General features: G+C 31.8%; 1 non-coding gene across 1 annotated transcript; it reads right to left on the bottom strand.

The window, feature by feature from the left end:
* Positions 1-11,608: 11,608 nt before the first annotated feature.
* TRNAV-CAC (transfer RNA valine (anticodon CAC)) lies at positions 11,609-11,682 on the bottom strand. Its single transcript has one exon. It is a non-coding gene; the product is annotated as a tRNA-Val (tRNA).
* Between the last annotated feature and the right edge of the window lie 811 nt (positions 11,683-12,493).

Below are 12,493 nucleotides of genomic sequence, written 5' to 3'. Positions count from 1 at the left end.
ACAATAACATTAAAAAGTACATAAGATAATGTTAATTCTAAAATTCATAATTAACATAATAAATGTGATGTTTGTGAAAATGTCACCTTGTGAGTCAATATGTGTAATGTTTGTGGGTGTGTGTATGTTTGTGTGCACCCTTTGTTTGTTGTGTGCATGTATGCATGTGAGTGATTATGCTTCATTGGCAATGGATTGTGTGGGTGCGTGTCACTGGTTAGTCCCATGCCAATGATGGACCGTTTTTAGAGTCATATAAGCTCTCACCTTCATGTGATTGACCTTGTTAGTAGAGATTCTACATCTCCAAACCAAGAAGAGCTTTCTATATAAAACTTTTAAATTTATTTAAAACATAACATTAACTTCAAAACATTACAATTATTTTTTAATAATAATTAGATAATTTTTAATTATTTTAAAAACATTTAGATATGCCCCACATATATATATAATTTGAAAAATCACTATTATTATATCTTATTATAAAAATTATTTAAGAAATACAAATATCAATAATACGTTATTATGATGATGATGATGATGATGGTTAACGTCCACTGAGACCAAATTGGTCTATCGGACCTACAATTTTCTTAATTTTTACTTGATTGGCTCCTCGTCTTTCTTGGCGAGATTGGTGTTGTAGCTTTCTTTTTTTTCTCTACGGTCTTCCAACTTCCTTTATCTTGCATCTCCTTCATCTCTTCTGGTTCTTGGGACATTGGTGTCTTAGCTTCGCGATCTATTGTGTTCGTTCTTTTGAAAATAGTCGGAGAAGAAGGATCTCCTTCGCTGTTAAATGGAGATTTATTTTCTGCGGTATTCGAATCCTCATAATTGTTGATTTGTTGGGGCGGGCTTTCTCCTTGCTTGTTTTGAGAGTTGTTTCTTTCTTCCCTGATTTCTTGTGACTCAGAGTTTTCTCTAGAATATTCTTCTTTGATGACAGTGTAGTGTTCTTTTTGTGCTCCTTCCCACCATGTAGATCTGTGGTGGTTTTTTCTAGCAAAATTTTTCTCAGAGGCTTTTGGGCAATTTTTGGCTAGATGCCCCGTCTCAAAGCACGATCGACATCTGAAGAGGACACTTTCATAATCAAGTTTCTGGTTCCACACATAGTCTTTACTTGTTAGGTTTATTTCAGCTGGGAATCCGGCGCTGAAATCCATTTCCACACAGATGCGTGCATAGGTGGTTCTGGCATATTCCTCTGTTTCTGGGCACCTGCAGTAAAATTTCCCAATTGCATTTCCGATGGCTTTTAGCGAGGAGATATTCCAGAGATGCAAGGGTAGGCTTGGCAGTCTCACCCAAACTGGTGCTGAGGTTATCACTGCTGTAGAGGGATCGAATGATGGGTTCCATGGCTTCATGAATAGGCCTGATTTTTCCCAAAACCAAGGGTCGGAATCTAGAATACATTGTCTGCTTTCAGGATTTTCAAAATCTACTATAAAGAAACCCCTGGCACAGGGGTAGATATTAATTTCATCAGAAATGATAGGCTTCCATACCTCCGAGATCCAATTGTGGAGTGCTATCAGCCGCGGCCAAAAACCATTGAACCGGCAAATTAGGGCACTTTCGGAGAACTTCAAAGCTTCATCGAGTGAGTCCTGGACCACTTGGATAGTGGGAGCTGGGGCTTCACTCACGATATGGGCAGGGGATTGCCTTTCAGAGGCGGATGAGCCACCAGTGATTTTTGCGAAACTCGGAGCCATATTTTACGAAAGCCTAGCAAGAATTTGCCGAGGAATGATATGGTTATCTGAAAAAAGATAGAGACGGCAGAGCGTTTTCAAACTTCCCCGTTCTGAGTTTTCCAATCTGACATCGTTCGGCCAGAATGGCCTTTTACTGCACCCACGCACTGAGAGTTGGAGAAGCGCCAGATCTATACCAGATCTATAAACTGTAAATGCGAGCAGGCGCCAGATCTATGCGAGCAGGCGTTATCTGAAAAAGGGTAGAGACGGCAGAGCGTGTAGAGACGGTAGAGACGGTTGTAAATGCGAGCAGGCGCCAGATCTATGCGAGCAGGCGTTATCTGAAAAAGGGTAGAGACGGCAGAGCGTGTTCGGATAATAAATCTGAAGCTGCAGATCGTACCGAGATCCGTATTCTGCTACGAGACCGCAGCGGGAGAAGCGTATTCTGCTACGAGACCGCAGATCCCGCAGATCGCACCGAGACCGCAGATCTGTAGCACCGAGACCGCAGATCTGTTCACATTTAATTATTAAATCATAATAATAAAATAAAATAAATTATAATATTTGTTGATATAATAAATATTTTTTAGAGGTAGTGATAAAACATATATATATATATATATATATATATATATGAGATGTTATAATAAAAAAAAAAAAAAAAGATTAATATAATGTGAATATTTTAATAGAGTTAAAATAAAATAAAAAATGAAAATGAAAATAAAAATAAACCAATAAAGATTAAAAATAAAAATGATCCATTGTATTGAAAAAACATGGTATTTATATGGAATGTACATGATATTTATATTTAAAGGGTAAAATTAAACTAGCCTAGATTCATTTTAACTCTAGAACTACGAATCATGGAGAGAGATCAAATCCCTTTTCACTCTAAAAGAGGTTTTTATCTCAAGAGATTAAATTCTTCTTAATGCTTGGAAGTGTTAAGATGAAATCTAAATTGATTATATTAATTTCCTAATTTTTCATTTTATTATACATTTTACAATTATATAATAAATTAATATGATAAAAAATTAATAATATATTATTATTTTTATAGAACACTCTTAATTATTAAAATATAATCATAAGCATAATAACTTATAATAAACTAAAAAGGTATATAATATTTATTTAAATAAAATTTCAAATATACTTGAAAGAATATTTTAAAAAATTCATTTCAAAAACTTTTTACAGAAATTTTAAATAATAATAATTTTATATTATTTGATTTAAAGCATATTATTATCAAACATTATTATCAAACATAACTTTAACCTCAAAACATGTAAAAATTTAATGTTTTAGTGACATCAATAATATTCTATAAAATAATAATTATAGTAAAATAAGTATTTAAAATATATAAAATGTATATGGTTGACATTTCACGATGTGGTTACACTTTATCTATATCTCGAAATATCAACCATAAATATTTTGATGCAAGTAATCTAAAAATGATAAAATATAATTACTTTTCTTTTAAAAACCCACACAGACACATACATATATATATTACAATTTTAATTTAGGATCAAGACTAAATCAAAGTGAACTTTTATGGTAATGGCAAAAAGGGTATGTCCTCTTCTTTAATGGTTAAACATGACACTTGGAAATTAAAGTGAGGAATAATTCTTCATAGTTTAATGTAACATTTTGATGCTTTGTAAATTTTAATTTTTGTTAGGTTAGTTTTAGTGAATGTACAATTGGAATATTGTAATTATTGGAGTATTTTGTTCAAAAACTTCAAGGTTAGAATTTGTAGATGATCGTAGCGAGATAGTGCTTGGAAGCTCGGAATCCTAGAACCCCAGAAGACCGTCCAGAGCCATATTTAAATTTTTTACTTGATTGCATTGAGTCAGGGAAGCGGGAAGCCTGAAACCCTGAAAGGGCCTATAATCTTATTTAAAAATGCTACAAGATTACATGGAGGCAAGCTAGCAGGGGACAACATTTGAAACACTAATTTTGACTGATACCGAAACATAAAATGGCTGAGAAGGTGGAGAATCTAAAAACATATTTCTAATAAGAGTCGAGCAAATAGAACGAGAAGACAAATATTTTTCTGAAATTTGACGTTTTGTTTCCGTTGATGAGTAGATTAGATTCAAGTATTTTGTCTTATCATATTACATAAGTAGTTTGAATCTACAGTAAAAATCTACATGGTAAAAAGTCATGCTTATGGGGAGTGTATGGTACCTAGACAATGGAGATTCTTTCCACATGACTGGTAACAAAGAGCTCTTCAGTAACTTGGAGGAGAACGATCTCCAAATGCATATCGAAATGGGTGATGATAAAAGGAAAACAAAGTTTAGTTTACATCAATCTCTCCTTTACTTTTTTATTCATAAAAATAACAAAAAGTTATGCTTTTCACTAGAGAAAGAGAGAGAAGAAGAGAAAGAAAAAAACCCACATGGAGAAAACAACAATATTTCTTCAATTCACATAAGTTACAACTAATAACACATATTAAAAAAATAGGGATATGGATATATTATGTCTAATTGAACTAAACCATCTACTTAAATGCATTGCAACAATTATGCCAATATGATTTAAATAAAATAGCATATGATTATTATTATTTAAAATTTTCTTTAAATAGTTTTTGAAATGATTTTTTTTAATATTTAATGATGTTAAACACACATGGGCAACAAAGGAATCTGAAGGATAAAACATGAGAATACATCTTTTATTAACAACTGATATACATTTATAGTACATTGTTTGGCCGTTGGGTTTCACATCCCAAGGTCTCTTGGACTTCTTTTTGTCTATTCGACTTCCACACTAACCCATTGAGGATTAGGTGTCCAACATTCCCCACCTTAATCCGAAGGGTTATGTATGAGTCCAAGAAGAGAGCTATAATACAAAATGTGCAAAAAATGCATGGTAGCACTAGGCTAAATGTGCTCTCTGAAATGTTGGTATAAAGGGTGGTGGTTTAAGGATGACCACCAACACTGGAATGCTTAGTGTAATTCTCGAAACTCTTCCAAAACTGGCAAGAAGCTGAAGTCTTCTTCTAGAGGAAGTGCTTCTATTGTTTTGAAGAGGGAAACCTTCAACCGTGAAAGGGAGGTCTCACCCCGCATAAAAGGGAGAACTTCAACCTGAAAAGGGAAGTCTCAACCTGTGATGGTTTAAGGATGACCAACAACTTTGAAATGCTTAATGCAATTCCTGGAACTCTTCCAAAACTGGCGAGAAGATGAAGTCTTCTGCTAGAGGAAGTGTTCTCAATTTTGTTCCTGGAATTCTTTCGAAGCTAGCAAGAAGTTGAAGTCTTCTCCTAGAGGAAGTGTCCCAGATTACCAACCGATGGCATGCTCAGGGGCATCTTTGTTTTTGGCTACAACTCTGAAACTGGTGTGGAAGGTTGTGGCTCAGGCTCACTTGATGTGACTTTGAAGCTTGTAGATGACCATCATTTCCCCCCCTGTCAGATACAAGGTGAGATGATGGAGAAAACTCAACTGCAAGACTGTTCAATACTCTGGAACAATTTCTAACATGTGATTGGAATATCTTCTTGGTTGTTGATGCCCATTGCCAAGAAGCGATCCATCCAAGATGAATCTTTGTTCTTGCAGGATGTTTGTTTTTGAAGCATCTGTTTGAAGAATGGGTGGCTTTATGATAGTGCCTACATGGATGAAGATCAAAACAGTGATATTTCAAATGGCCAATTCGGTCACAATGTTGGCATTTCACAATCTGTTGTTGTTGTTGTTGTTGTTGTGGAAGAGGAGCAGAATCTGGAACAACTAGAGGTGAACTGTCATGAATGAATCCAGCACTCTGAAACTGAATGGGCTTTGAGTAGTTTGGAATATGAAAGGACAAGTCCTTGTCATATCCAATACTAGTTCTATGCTTGTTGTGGACAAGCTGTTCCCAAGGTCTGATGATGGGCTTGGGAAGTGCATACTAAGTTTCTGCATCTACATGTACAACTACTGCTTTATTGGGTACTAAATCTGAACCAACTATAATATTATTGACTTGCTTCTGATGGGTTGTAGTCTCAATGTTCTGAACAGAAACATGTTCAGAATGACTCCTTTGTTTTAATTCTTCTTGTTGTAGCTAAGATTCGAGCTGCAAAAAATCAATTTTCTCTTGTGCATTTTGTAGACAGACCTGAATGACTATGAGAGAAACTTTGCTAATTTTTAATGTATCATGAGTGGTAAACAATATGAAAGTTTTGAGGAACTCTAATAGTTCATTGATTCTGACCATTTTTTTTTCTTCAATGTCATATTTACAACTTAAAAACTGATCACAACTACTACTCAATGTAGAAAAGTAATACCCTCTCACAGTACACAACAATATCCTTTATAAATGTCAGCAAATGATTAGTGTGCAACCAGCAAGCACCAATTATAATCCATATAAAAATAACATGATGAAGCTACATTACTATTGAAGACCTTAAATTTGATGCTATGATGATATCACTGAAATTGTGTATTTGATAATAATCAGTACAATACATGAGTATTTGATATCGCTGCACTTGAATTCTAAAACACTGTATCAAAGGTGAAGTGATTGTTCCAGCTACAGGCATGTAGAAATCAGATCATAACATCAGTGGCTGCAGTTCGATTCCTTTGATCCTAATATTGCAACATGTCTTCTCTAATGGCTAGATGAATTGTCTCTTTTCAATAGACATGGAGTGATGGCGAACGATTTGATCCACTTAAGCTCTTGAGACTATCGTTGATGCATCTAGAATAATGTGACTCTCTCTCCCTATTATAACTCAACTCTTGAAACCTTTAGATCTAGAATGACTCGTCCTTTTGAATCATAGTGAGAGCACAAGAATTTTTGCTTCATATTCCACTATCAATACTCAATTGAAATACATCAAAAAAGTCTCTTTCAAAATCGAGAATCCACGCTATAATGTAATTTACATCATATATACACTTCAGAAAAGACAGCATGAGCTTAGAAACAACATAAAATAATCCCTCGCCAAAAACATTTACCAGATGTTTAAAAAATTCAGTAAACTTGCAATGAACTTCAAATTTGGTAGCATAGAGGGTGTCAGTGTATATATATATACCAGCCTTGTATATATGTAACAGAAACATGTTTATGTATATGGGACAGCAACGTTCAACCAACGCAACGTACCAGCGAAAGGATTATTCCGGGAAATCAACGTTCTGAGAGTGGTAACATGTCAACAAATTGGGGAAATTCAATTTCAGGTACTTCTTAACTCCGAATATATTCTCGAGCACATTCTAGAGAAGGCCTCACTCATCCAAATAGAAGATTAGCAACCCGGTACTGGGTAAAGCACTCATTCCAAAACACCATCGAACTCCGTAATAGAAATTTATGGACAATATTTGTGGCTTCAGATGAATGAAAAATATGCACAAGATTTCAACGGTGCCGAGCCCTTTATGTACTTTACCAAAAACTTGATTCAATGTTTCAAAAGCCTTGATTACAACTTCACTGACATTTTACAGTCCCTTTATGTGCTTTCTGAAATCTTGAAACGAGAACTTCTGCTTCGAAACAAACATTTTCCCAATATTTGCCTAAATTTAAAGCCTTGCGTAGCTGGTAGCGGTTAATCCTGAAAAGAACACTAATTTTTCATGTTCTGAGCATTCCTCTAACGACTTTAACCAAAAAAACTTTTCAAATTTGTCCACACCAAAGCCGGGTTAAAATTAAGGTATCACAAATTGAGCTCGTATTTGAATGCGTCGAGCATCGATTGGTAGGAAATTGTGAGAGGAGTTTGTACCTTGTGAAATCTGGCAGGTCTCAAGCGTTGAAAGTAGTAGAGATTGGGAGGCCAGGGACAATGGAGAAACTGACTGAATGCATAGCGTCTCGTGGCGGGAATATCCTCAGCGGTGAAATTTTTTTTTTAGCAGACAGAAGCAGGTCTTCTACTCCCTGAATGGGTTTGTCTATGATCCTTCGCAGTGGCCACAGGCAGTCATGGAGGAGGATTTCATGAAATTGGCAAAGATGTTCAATGCAAGGAAATCAAATGTGAGACTGCTAGAGATAGATCCCAAATTCAAGATTGTTGCCTTGGCTTCATGAAAGGACCATTTCTTGGTTGATTTACTGCATGGATGGCAGGAAGGAAAATTTATGTTGAAATTATGCGTGTAATAAGTAAACGCAACCGAGCGTGCCATGCAAAGGCTGGGTTGCGACTCACCTGCTGTTTTAGTGCAAATATGGTTGAAACGCAACCATAATCGGGATCTGAGAGCCTCTCCAGTGCCTCGTAACAGATGGTAATCACAATCTCATGTACGATTACTTCGACCCATGTCAGATTGAATGCAGAATGCGGCAAATGGTAACGGCGCCAGGTGCTAGGTTTGTATGGGTATGGAAACTGGTGGGGAGAACTGAGCATTTTGTATGCATGTGGAGCAGCAACAAGAGGAGTGGAGTAGAAGGAACAGGCTAGTGGAATAATAGTGAGTCGCAGGGGAATAGTGATGCATTCAGGCCAGTGTAAGCGTAAGAGCTGCTAGGATTTTCTATTTTGGTTAGTGTGCATAGAGAATGCAGCTAAAATATGGCTAATAGGATTTCAGAATAGAGAATTTAAGTCGCAAAGGGCCAGGACTACTCACAACAGAGGAATGGAAGAGCTGATAGAGGTAACAACCTCTATTCTAATAAATGCTTAGATAGGTATAAACAGGACGAGAGCATTGGTTTACAAAGGCCATAGAAACAAGTGGCTCACACTTGAGCAGGGCAAGAGATCACCCGCTCTGATACCATGTTAAACACACATGGGCAAAAAAGGAATCTGAAGAATAAAACATGAGAATACATCTTTTATTAACAACTGATATATGTTTATAGTACATTGTTTGACTATTGGGTTTCACATCCCAAGATCTCTTGGACTTCTTTTTGTCTATTCTGCTTCCACACTAACACATTGAGGATTAGGTGTCCAACAAATGATATAATTTTTAAATATTGTTTTAATCGTATTTGAATTTTCATTTAAATAAGTATTATATATATATATTTTTATTTTATTGTATGTTATTATGATTATGTTTTAATAATTAAAAGTGTTCTATAAATATAATAATATATTATTTTCTTTTTATCATATAATTTATTTTATAATTGTAAAATGTATAATAAAATGAAAAAGTAGGAAATTAATATAAATAATTTAGATTTCATTTTAAGATATCCAAGCGACAAGAAGGATTTAAGATGAAAACAGTTTTTAGAGTGAAAAGAGAATTGATCTCTCTCCACGATTTGTAGTTATAGAATTAAAATTGATGTAGGCTAGTTTAATTTCACCCTTTAAATTAGTTACATTTAACATAAATACCATGCTTTTTCAATACAATGGGTCATTTTTATTTTTAATTTTTATTGATTTATTTTTGTTTTGTTATTTTTATTTTCATTTTCATTTTTTACTGTATTTTGACTCTATTAAAATATTTACATTATATTAATCTTTTTATTTAATTTTTTTATTTGATATATATATATATATATATATATATATATTTCAAAATAAATATTTATTATATCAACAAATATTATAATTTATTTTATTTTATTATTATGATTAAAATGATAAATATAATAACATATTATTGATATTTGTATTTTTTTAAATAATTTTTATAATAAGACATGATAATAGGCATTCTTCACATTATAATTATAATTATATAATTATATATGTGTGTGGGGGGCATATCTAAATATTTTTTAAATAATTAAAAATTATCTAATTATTATTAAAAAATAATTGTAATGTTTTGAAGTTAATGTTATGTTTTAAATAAATTAGAAAGTATTATATAGAAAGTTCCTCTTGGTTTGGAGATGTAGAATCTCTACTAATATGGTCAACCATGTGAAGGTGAGAGCTTATATGACCCCAAAAATAGTCCATCATTAGCATGGGACTAACCACTGACGCGCACCCACACAATCCATTGCCAATGAGGCATAATCACTCACATGCATACATGCACACAACAAACAAAGGGTACACACAAACATTACACATATAGACTCACAAGGTGACATGTTCACAAACATCACATTTATTATGCTAATTATGAATTCGAGAATTAACATTATCTTATACATGTAATGAAGATTGAATATAGATATTATGATGTTAAGAAATACATTTATTTTATAAGTTAATTAGTATGTTATGAAAATTAATAAGTATTTATTTTCTTTATTATTTTTAAAACAATGATTATTGTTAACAAAATTTTAGATTTAATATTTTTTTCCACATATTATTAAATTTTAGAATTAAGGAAAGGAAAATTATAAATTATTAAAGCGAATGATTTTTTTAATAAAATTAATTGAATTTATTTATTGCATTGATTTTAATATTAAATAATTAATTGATACGTATTATTACAAATTGATGCTATTATAAATATTATGTTATTGTTACTTTTTTTATAAGGGATTTGAACCTTGAGTCTCATGGTTTGCATAATTGAATTGAATTGTCCTGGAAGACTAATATTATATACTTTTTAATGTTATTGTAATATGTATATTATTTTTTATTTTAAAATGATAAATTAATGTTATCGATCTTTAAAATTTTGATAGGGAAAAAAATAGAATAAAAAAATGAAAAAAAAATAATAAAAAACTGATTATGAAATAAAATAAATATATATATATATATATATATAATTATAATTATAATAATAGCATTTTCACAAGTATTTAAACTAATCTATTTTTAAGTTAATATTCTGATATATATATATATATATATATATATATATATACTATACTCATATATCTATAAGTAAATAATATATATACAAATATAACTAAGAAAGATTCATACACAGATTCTGGTATAACAACTTCTATGGAAAACAAATTTGTTTTAATGAAGTGAAGCCTAATTTTGAATGTGAGATTTATGCAATGAAATATTGCAGAAGATCTAGAAGATAGAAAATAGATTAGTCATGTTTTATTAATTGTTTTTTGATAAATTAAAGATATGAGCAAACTAAAAAAACTGAAAAACCATTCACATATTTTCTATATTATCTGTTACATATTATACTATCAGTGAAATTATATATTAAATGAAAAATATTTTTGGTTACTTATTTAATATTAATAATAATAATAATATAAATATCAGTTTTCATATTATGAAATCTTGATTATTCATTAATTATAATTTTTTAACCCAATTTCAATATAAATGACACCTTTTCTGTAATAAATTCTTCCTTGTTCTACAAACAAGGAGTCTCATATACCAATTTGGTGTCTAGCATGACTGTGATCTTAAAATGGATATTATATTATATTATATTATCAATTAAATCATATATTAAATGAAAATATTTTCATATTATCGAATCAAATCTTGATTATTGATGATTTAAAATTCCTTAACCCAATTCCAATATAAATGACACCTTTCCCGTAATAAATTTGACGAAGAAAATATGATTTTATCGTTCAGTTGGTTAATCATCCGTTTGGTAAGTCGGAGGTTACGAGTTCAACTTCTATTAAAAGCACCCTTTGTTAGCTTACAGACTAGGTTGTCGTTTTGTTAATCACCCGTTTCGTAAGTTGGAGGTTATTAGTTCAATTCTTAAAGAACCCTTTGTTAGGTTACAGACTGGTTGTCGTTTTCCAATACAAGTCAAAATTTCAAAGACGACGAAGCAGAGGCTGCCAGTGTCATTCATTCGGAATTCATTGGAACAATTGAAAACGATTCAGCCTCCGTCCCATTGTTTACAGTTTGGCATCGACGCAAACAGTAACTATGTCCGAGCCCAGACTCGAACTGTGGACGTTTAGTGTGTGAGACTAACGTGATAACCAACTACACCACCCAGACAGTTGCAGGAAAAACCATGGATTTCTCAATCTCAGGATTTTCCTTATTCTAATGGTTATTTGTTCACCGCAAACTGATGAACATACCTTTGGTTTTGTTTGAAAAATAATTTGCTTTAAGATAACTTGATTGAGGGATATTGTTGGTTTTGTTTGGAAAATAATTTGCTTAAATATTATTTGATTGATGGATATTCGTTGGTTTTTCATCCTTATTTTTATGATAAATTTAGTGAAATTGTTTCTTGATGGATGGATATGGTTGGTTTTTCATCTTTATTTTCATGATAAATTTAGTGAAATTGTTTTGGGTTCTAGTAGGAGCTTTTGGTTTGTAAAAAATAAATTTAGTGGGTAAAGTTAGAATGTTAATTAATAATCGCTTTTATTTATTTATTTATTTATTTATTTATTTATTATATTATTTTATATATGGAGATATATAATAATATGGTATTTCAATAATTTAATTTGAAGATATTTTTATAAGTTTTTTACCGCTGGAAAATTGATTATATATATATATGTATATATATATTGAGAAATTTCGTTGGCATATAAAGGAAGATAGGGTTGGACATTGTGGTGGAAAGTCCAACATGGAAATATGTATTAGGGTGGCTTACTTTGTAAAAAATTTTGTTAATTTGGAAATTAAAATTGTTATTATATTTAATTAGATGGATTTTCACTTAAATAAGATGGATTGATTTAAAATGTAGAGTTTTTGTTGACTCTTATAACAATATAAATTATATCTTATAGGTCAAACTATCATTATTAAACTAAATTATTATTATACTTTGGTTTAG

This window comes from Pinus tabuliformis, chromosome 4_1 (assembly GCF_031772625.1).
Source record: "Pinus tabuliformis cultivar Carrire ecotype Pingquan chromosome 4_1, CPIR1, whole genome shotgun sequence".
Taxonomy (NCBI): Eukaryota; Viridiplantae; Streptophyta; class Pinopsida; order Pinales; family Pinaceae; genus Pinus; species Pinus tabuliformis.
This window is presented reverse-complemented; position numbering and strand designations above follow the sequence as displayed.